Raw genomic sequence first — 8,251 nt, forward strand, 5'->3', positions numbered from 1 at the left:
ACTAGCTATCTCTTGTAAAGGCCTTCACAACGGCCACTTGTTGACATGGACAAAGGTGCTTTATTGGCAGACGCAATGCATGGAACGATGATGGTAGGAAATCATGTTGTGGTTTGACAAACAAATCGAGGAGGTGGGTTATGATCCATATCTCGATAGTTGTTCTCGAATGTAGGCTTTGATGATCTCAAAGAATGGATAGCAATGAACCATCCTTTCTACAAGCTTTAACCAGACACTCTTTCAATTTGGAGGGTTCAATGGTATCCTAATCTAGGTAATCGGTCATTTTTTTGGTACTTGAATAGAAGTGCAATTTCAAGAATGCTCTCATATAGTAGTGGTATTCTAGGAGCAACACAAATTTAAAGAGCAAACTTGAAGATGTTAATTGTATGGTACGCACGAGAGAGAATTGAGCAGACAGGGCTTTTTTAAAAGAAACATGTGGAAATTTCTAGGAATTGCGCGTGGCAAATGTTGAGCTCTCTCTCTCTCTCTCTCTCTCTCTCTCTCTCTCTCTCTCTCTCTCTCTCTCTCTCTCTCTCTCTCTCTCTCTCTCTCTCTCTCTCTCTCTCTAATAATGACCTCCTCGTAAGGTTGTAATTAGCTAAGTGCCCATACGTGACATTGTTGAGGCGGTGCAAGTATCCCAAAGAAGTGAATTTTGAGGAGTTATCACATGAGAGATTTGCCATGCCTTGGTGCTTTTATCCCAAAAGTTCTATGTAATTTTTTCATTCGTAGTGCCTTTCTTGTTGTTCTAGAATGCAATCCAAGCACGAACACTATTGCACACGCTTTGACAAGGTCATACGTGTTCATATTAGCTACTGTGTGGGTAGGCATGCGGCCATAAATCTTGATTCTTGCCCTTTCAACCTGTGATGAATGCTTTCTCTCATGATCTCTCACGTTCAAACTCTCTTCAATGTATTTTTACTTGCTTCGGTGGCTTTTAGAAGTTCTTTGGACCAAGAGAATTAGGAGCACTGCAAATAGATGATAGTATCAAAACAACCAAGATCAAGAATCTTGTCATCCTCAAGGTCTAAACTAATTAATACCCAAAGCTAGAGTCAACAAGTCGTGGTTTAAAAATTGGCCTAGAAATTTGTACATGGTGTGTACAACTACTCTCTTTTTGCTTTCGTCCTCACCTCATTGCCGCCACCTCACTGTCGTCGATGCAACAGGATTATCCACTCCTCTCCTCAAAAGGAGTTTGGAGGTCACTTCTCTCTCTTCGCTCTGAACCCCAAGATCTCTCTCTCTCTCTCTCTCTCTCTCACTCACACACACACACACACACACACAATTACAAAAAGCATTCTAGAGTGTTATGCTCATTACAGTGACACCTCAAGCTCCTCCATACCCCTCCTCATGGCTTGAGTCATTGTCGCCACACTATATGAAAAAATCACTTCCTGAAACAACACTTAGACTATTTCAGTAATAAGCTTAAATCATTAACTTAATAGAGAGTGTTCCCACAATTATAAGATCTGTCACATTCCTTCCCCTTTAAAAGGATTTTTTGTCCTTGAAAATTTCATTGGAAGGAATATCTGAAGTTGGGAAACCTTTCCTTAAAAATGCTTATTCACTCCCATTGAGAACTCTCTTCAAAATAAATTTTCCACTTGACCAAACACTCTTTGTATATTGTATGTATGGTTCTCTTTCATGAATATCTAGTATTTTCTTAGGCACACGAGGAAGAGTGTGGGTGTTAATGAGCTCTACACTTTGATCATATTGGACTAAATTATTGGAATCTTCCAATTTGTCCTTAAACATACTAATGTGAAAAACTAGGTGAATTCCACTTGTCTTTTGGTAGTTTGTAAGCTCTATCACGTGTCTTCTCGAGTATTGTGTAAGAACCACAATACCTAGGAGATAACTCTAGACATAGTCCACTTTTCATAGTCCAAACTTTTCCAAGCACCTTAAGATTTCTCAAAGGTGAAAGGTCTTTTATGAGGATCCACATAGGCTCTAGCTCTATCTTGAAATTTCCTAATGCATATGATTTATATCTTCAAGAAATCTTCAAGAAATCTTTAGCTGTCTGAACTTTCTCCTTTTGCAGTCCTACTAAATAGGAAGCTGGGTTGAAATCCATACATTAACATAAATGGACTATATCACATGGAAGAGTGTTTGGCACTATATCCAAACTCTACTATAGGTAAGTACTCTTCCCAAGTAATTTTTTGTTTACTTACATATGCTCTTAGCATATCTTCTAGGATTTGGTTAACCCTTCAAGTATAACCATCTATTTTGGATTATCAGTTGTATCTATGATGCTAAGCTTGTTCTCAAGTCTAGAAAAACAGCTTTCCAAAAGTGGCTATTGAATTTTCTATCCCGATCAGATACAATGTCTGCATGCAAAACATAAATTTGGTTTAGATGCTCAACAAATAATGTTGCCTTCATGAGCCTTTACATCTAAAGTGGTAGAAATAAACCTAGCCATCTTGGTTAGCCTTTCAACAAAGCCGTACCCCTTTTGTGTTCTAGGTAATCTGATGCTAAAATCCATGGAAATACTCTCCCTTTTCCCTGCAAGAATGTCTAATGGGTGGAGGAGACCTCCAATCTTAAACTTTTTAACTTTATTGATTTGACAGTTGTCACATTGTGCAACATAGTCAAGGACGTCCTTATGCATTCATGACCAGTAAAACTATCTTTAAATAAGACTATTAATCTGATTGACACATGGGTGTCCCACACTAGGGCTATCTTTTAATAAGACTATTAATCTGATTGACGCATGGGTGTCCCACACTAGGGCTATCATAACACTCAAAGAGTATCTAATGCCTTAAATTTTGATCCCTTGAAACACGTACCCTACCCTTTTAGAGTAGATAGTCATCATCTATGGCAAAATTTTCCACTTGAATCCATCTTGGTCATTTATAGATGCTTGAATGTCATTGAAAACCTCTTCATTTGGATCCCTTTTGTTTCCCATAATGTTGGACTATGCAAGATCCTCTTGACATTTTCCTTTGATTAATTCAAGTAAATCCCTTGCAAAATGAGTAATACTCGTCTCATTTATCATAGGAACTCTACTAAGGGAATTTGTCACAATATTATTATTTTTTTGTTTGATTGTTAAATCATAGTCAAACTCTTGAAGTTGTTAAGCCCATCTAGCCTTTTGACTTTTGAGCCCTATTTGATTAGAGAGCCATTAAATGCTCTCCTTCTCAAAAACTATCATAACTTTGGCACCATGTAAATAGTGCATCTACTTCTTTAGAGCATGCACAATAGCATACACTTCCTTTCATAAACTAGATTGTTTTTTTGTGTGTGGTCTAACTTTTTGCTTTCAAAAGCAATGGGTTGATCCTCACACTATAGAAACAATAAATGGTTTATTGGAATCCACAATGAATAAAAATAGGGGTTGTAATTATAGCTACCTTCAAATTTTTTCATGTTTCTTTTTTGTTCTTCCCCCCACTCAAAGGTTTTCCATTTCCCTTTGAATTAGTTAGCCACGAGAACTGCTACATTGGCACAATCTCTAATGCAACAACTATCAAAATTAGACATTCTTAGGAAGATATGCAAATCTTCTAGATTCTTTGGATTTGGCCATTTTAAGATAGCATTCAAATCACCTCAAAGTCCATCTGTGATTGTCTAGGTCCATTTGAATCCCTTCACATGAGATAACATGACCAAGATACTTTCCTTCTCGTGTAAAGAATTCATCTATAAATTCTTGATCATAGAGAGATTTCTTTCTCAATAATTGATAATATAAAAATCACTAAAAATTTACTTGGATATGGTCTTAAAACATCATTTAGTATTCATTGATATTATGAAAGTGGCGAGTTTATTAGTGATGCCTATGGTGAGTTGATTGCTTTTGTAATGGAATTGGACTATGAACATTGAGAATAGCGGAATTTAAAGAATTGTAGTGAGCATTTTTATGAGAATACTTTGAGAAAATAGAAAGAGAACTTGATTAGAGGTAGCAACATAACCATTATACTTAATTAACTTGGCATGAACAATACTTTGCAAGAGAGAAAATTAGAGAACTTGACAATAGTTGAGGACCGGATTTATGTGGAGTTGGTCTCCCCTCCAAAAGGCTTTTGTATTATAGTTCTCCCATAAAGAGAGACTTGGTACAATACAAGCTTTGTGTTCCTTGAGACCTTGATGGTGCAATGAAGATAGAGAGCTTCATGCACCACAATTATGCCCGTAACTTAGCTAAATGAAAGCATTAACTTGTCCTCGGCCTCAGTCCCAAGACCTCAAATACCTTCGAAGGTGGAGAGAGCTAGCATGGAATGAGGGTAGGGAAGAGGAAGAAGAAGTAACTTACAAGAAAGAAGTAGTGTCCTCTCATACCATTACTCATAGAGCTTAGCATAGCATAGTAGCATAGTAATGGAGATGAAGAAGATGGCAAGCATAGCATTGAAGCATGGCTCTGGGTTGGATTTGCATTCCATAGCCAAGAGTGTTGGTGTAGGATCTCAACTTCTCAAGCTTGGAGAAGGAGATGAAGTTCTTACACTTTCACAAAGTGAGAATTAGAGCATGTGAGTGTGTGTGTGTGAGAGAGTATACCTCCAAGCACACCCCCAACTTGCCTTGGTCTACCCCTCCTTGTAGCTCATGATTGAATTTGATTGGACTCCTGCAAGCCTAGCCAATCCACATGCTTAGTGCATATCAAGCAACAAGGGTAGCATTTGGACAAGTGTCCTCCTTACCCCTTTGAGAGAGAGGGCTTGATAATATCTAGTTATTAATTAATCTAAATACTCATTGGACCCCTCTTTAGACTAGCCAATAGGATTCAAACACACCATGTGGCTAAGCATAGGGAGAACTTGACTTGTGTCCTTGTGCCCCTTGAGGAAGGGGTGCCCTTTGGGTGAGTGGAAGGTCAAGTCAAGCATGTCCCTAGCTTTGGTGCTCTCCCCCTCCTATGTAGGGCCCCTTTTTTACTTTATCTCCTCAAGCCCTTACCTTCCAAGCATGGGGAAGCTTCTCAAGCACCTTAGTCAGCATGCGTAGACCTAGCATGAGCATGGGCTCGCTCTCTCACTCATATCCCTAGCTTGTAGGCTCGGCCCCCTCTCTGTAGGGCTCAACTTTGACTTGGCCTTGGACACCTCAAGCACATGGCCAGCTTGGCCAAGGACCTTAGTTATCAAGCATGTCAAGCACCTTAATTATTAACACCTAAAACATGAACCTAGCGTAACCTAAGGTCCCCCTAAGGTCCTAGGTCTGAGCTTTTAACATTAACCTTTGGAGGTCTTTAATGAAGGTAACCCTAAGGTCTTTCAAGCTCCGTTAGCTAGCATTTCTCTTTGATAGACCATCTCCCATTTGGACCCATTGACTTTGGTCCCGTGTTGAGATGGATCCATAAGCACGGGTCTATATTCTAACTCTTGTTCCCATTTATTCTCCCATGTTAAATGATCAGTTCAATATGAGAAAATCATTTGGGTTAGTTAGATATTAGATTTTATGACATTATGTCATGCCAAGGGTAGGACTATAGGAGGGCACGGCCCGGGCCAAGGGCCGACGGATACACATGCAGTACAGGGGCTATATGTAGCTAAGAGCCAGAGGGCCAGGGGCCTATATATAGGCAGGTTGGGTGGTTATGAGCATGATGCGGTAATATGGTTCTTAATCCCTACATATCTTATCATTGAACTACGATCCAATGATATTTTACCATTTATTTGGTATCTAACCTTATAAAGGTTTAGTTTGGTTATTAGTCTCTAAACTAGCTAAGAGCCAAAGGGCCAGGGGCCTATATATAGGCAGGTTGGGTGGTTATGAGCATGTCTATCTTCCCTATGTCCTTTCACTGGTATCAGAGCTTAGGGAGGGAGAATAAGACTATGGAGCACAAAGGCGTGTGTGATTATGGCATTCTTTCTCTCAAATTGAGCGGTGGATGGTCTCACATGACAGGCAAAGCACGAACAACAATTGATCATTTGCAAGCTAAGTGTAACTTTGATTAGTTTTGACTCTTAATTCTTATCTTAATTATGTGATTGCAAGCAAATTCTACACCTTGAGTTTGGAAGGTCGTGTATGTCAAGGAGATTGTGCATGGCAAGGAAGAAGAAGCAAGTCAACTCCATGAAGGAAGTCGAGTTCTTTCATGTCAAGATAGAAGAGGAAAGAAGGTCGATTTGAAGCTTTAATGGAGCGCTTGGGTCGTTTGACAAAGAAGATCTCAAAATAGCTGCATGATGCATGCATGTTCTAAAACGGGAAAAAGGAAGCATGCGAGAGAATCAACACCAAGATGGCCTCCTCCACGTATGGCATGCACAAACAAAGAAGCATGCAACAAAGCATAAACTTCTTTTCTGAAAGACAGATCACGGAAGCCATAAGAAGTTGCATGCTGCTCTAGATTGGAAATGGCGTGCTTGGAGGAGTGAAGAAGACGGATGGGAAGAAATTCTCTGCATGATCAGAGCTTGCATGTTCAGCAACAACATGCATCCTTGGCACGTCATGGGCATAAGGCTTGCCGGTGATGCATGCGGCTCGTCATGCACAAGGTGACCGGGGAGGGATGTTGGGCAGATGGCCATGGGAACAAGCCCTAGTATTGAAGGCGTGCCATGGAGATGCCCTCGACACTCTCCTTGATGGGGGCCGCCATGGGCAGCCCAGACCACTCTACTGTGTTTGCTTTGTTGTGTTTGCAACCCAAGGCAGGGCCTCCTAAGGCTGCATGAGTGATACCACTCGGTTGTGCCAACCAGTGAGCCACATATGCACCCATGCTTAAGGGCAGCCATGGGTTTGCAAGGGTAGTGCTGGCCAGGAGCTAGCTTTGCATAGCAAGAAAAAGTGTTGCCCCAGTAGCATTAAAGGAGCACAGAGCAGTCTCATGGTGATGAGCCAAGGCTGGCAATTTTTGAAGCCGCCAAGACAGTGGACTGCGTCTAGGGACGGCCAAGAGTGGCACCATGAGGTAGGATCAAGGGCAATTTCCCTTGCTTGGGTAGCAATGAGGACTGGTCTACGTGTCCACAGCCTAAGAAAGGGGGCGTGCTCTGAGAGAGCAGCAAGAAATTGATCATGGGTTTCGAGGATTGATGTGATGCAGCAAGGCTTTGCAACCACCCACAATTGTCAAGGGACAGCCTTTGAGTGCCAAAAGTCAGCCATAGCTTTACATGCAGATTGCTCAAGGGGCAAAAAAAGGGGTGTCATAGAGGCGCCATGAGGGTGCCATCGAGTTTCCATGGCCGCAACAGCGCTGGCCAATGTCCATGTTTGCAAGCAGCCAAGGTGGCATATGTGAGGCAATGCTAGGGGCAACGTCGCCACCATCACGCCTTAGGGCTACGAGCAACCAGCCAAGAAAAGGGCATGCATAGTTGCGTTGCCAAGGCCAAACCAAGGCTGCAAACAGGGACCGTGAGCCAAGATGTAGCCGCCACTCATGCACTGGCTGGTAGCATCCAAACAAGGGTAGCCAAGAGGGCGTAGGGCTAGGGTTGCTACTTTTTAGCTGGTACTGGCCAGCTTAAAAGGCTTTTAAGCCCAATGCTCACATGGGCATTACTGAGAGCTTTGGGGGGTGCCCAAGGAGAAGGGGCTCTACATGAGTCAGTGGCCATGGTGGCCAACACAACCGGCTATGGGCAAGGCTAAGGCTATCACTAGAAACATACATATGTTCGATGGAGCTTGTCTATGAGTACCCGATAAGGATTTATGGCAATCAAGGCCATTTGATGGAGCTTGTCTACGACTACCCGACAAGGATTTATGGAAATCAAGGCCATCTATTTTCCGGCTTGGATGGGTATGCCTACAAGGCGAACGAGATGACAACTTAATGTCATTCAGGTGTTTCCTTCAGTTCAAGTAACAATTTTTCATTTCATGCTATCACGATCATTGTCAATTACCACTCGTCCAACTTATGCAAGTATAGCTTTGAATGATGGCATGTACTCCATGTTTCTTGTTGTTTGACTCTCATTAGGCAGAGTGCTTGTATGACAAGCCTCTGAGTGTATGACTTCAAAATACCTTGATAGGACTTTCACAACATCTATGTCATTGGCACTTGTGCTTGGAATATGTATAACGTGTATGACATGTTTTGTTATCCTGGACAAGATGTTGGTGTACATGCGACTATGATGCCTTCTTCAATGAGGATTTTGTGCACATAAGTTAA

Source organism: Adiantum capillus-veneris, chromosome 12 (genome assembly GCF_014529385.1).
Source record: "Adiantum capillus-veneris isolate H3 chromosome 12, ASM1452938v2, whole genome shotgun sequence".
In the NCBI taxonomy this organism is placed as follows: Eukaryota; Viridiplantae; Streptophyta; class Polypodiopsida; order Polypodiales; family Pteridaceae; genus Adiantum; species Adiantum capillus-veneris.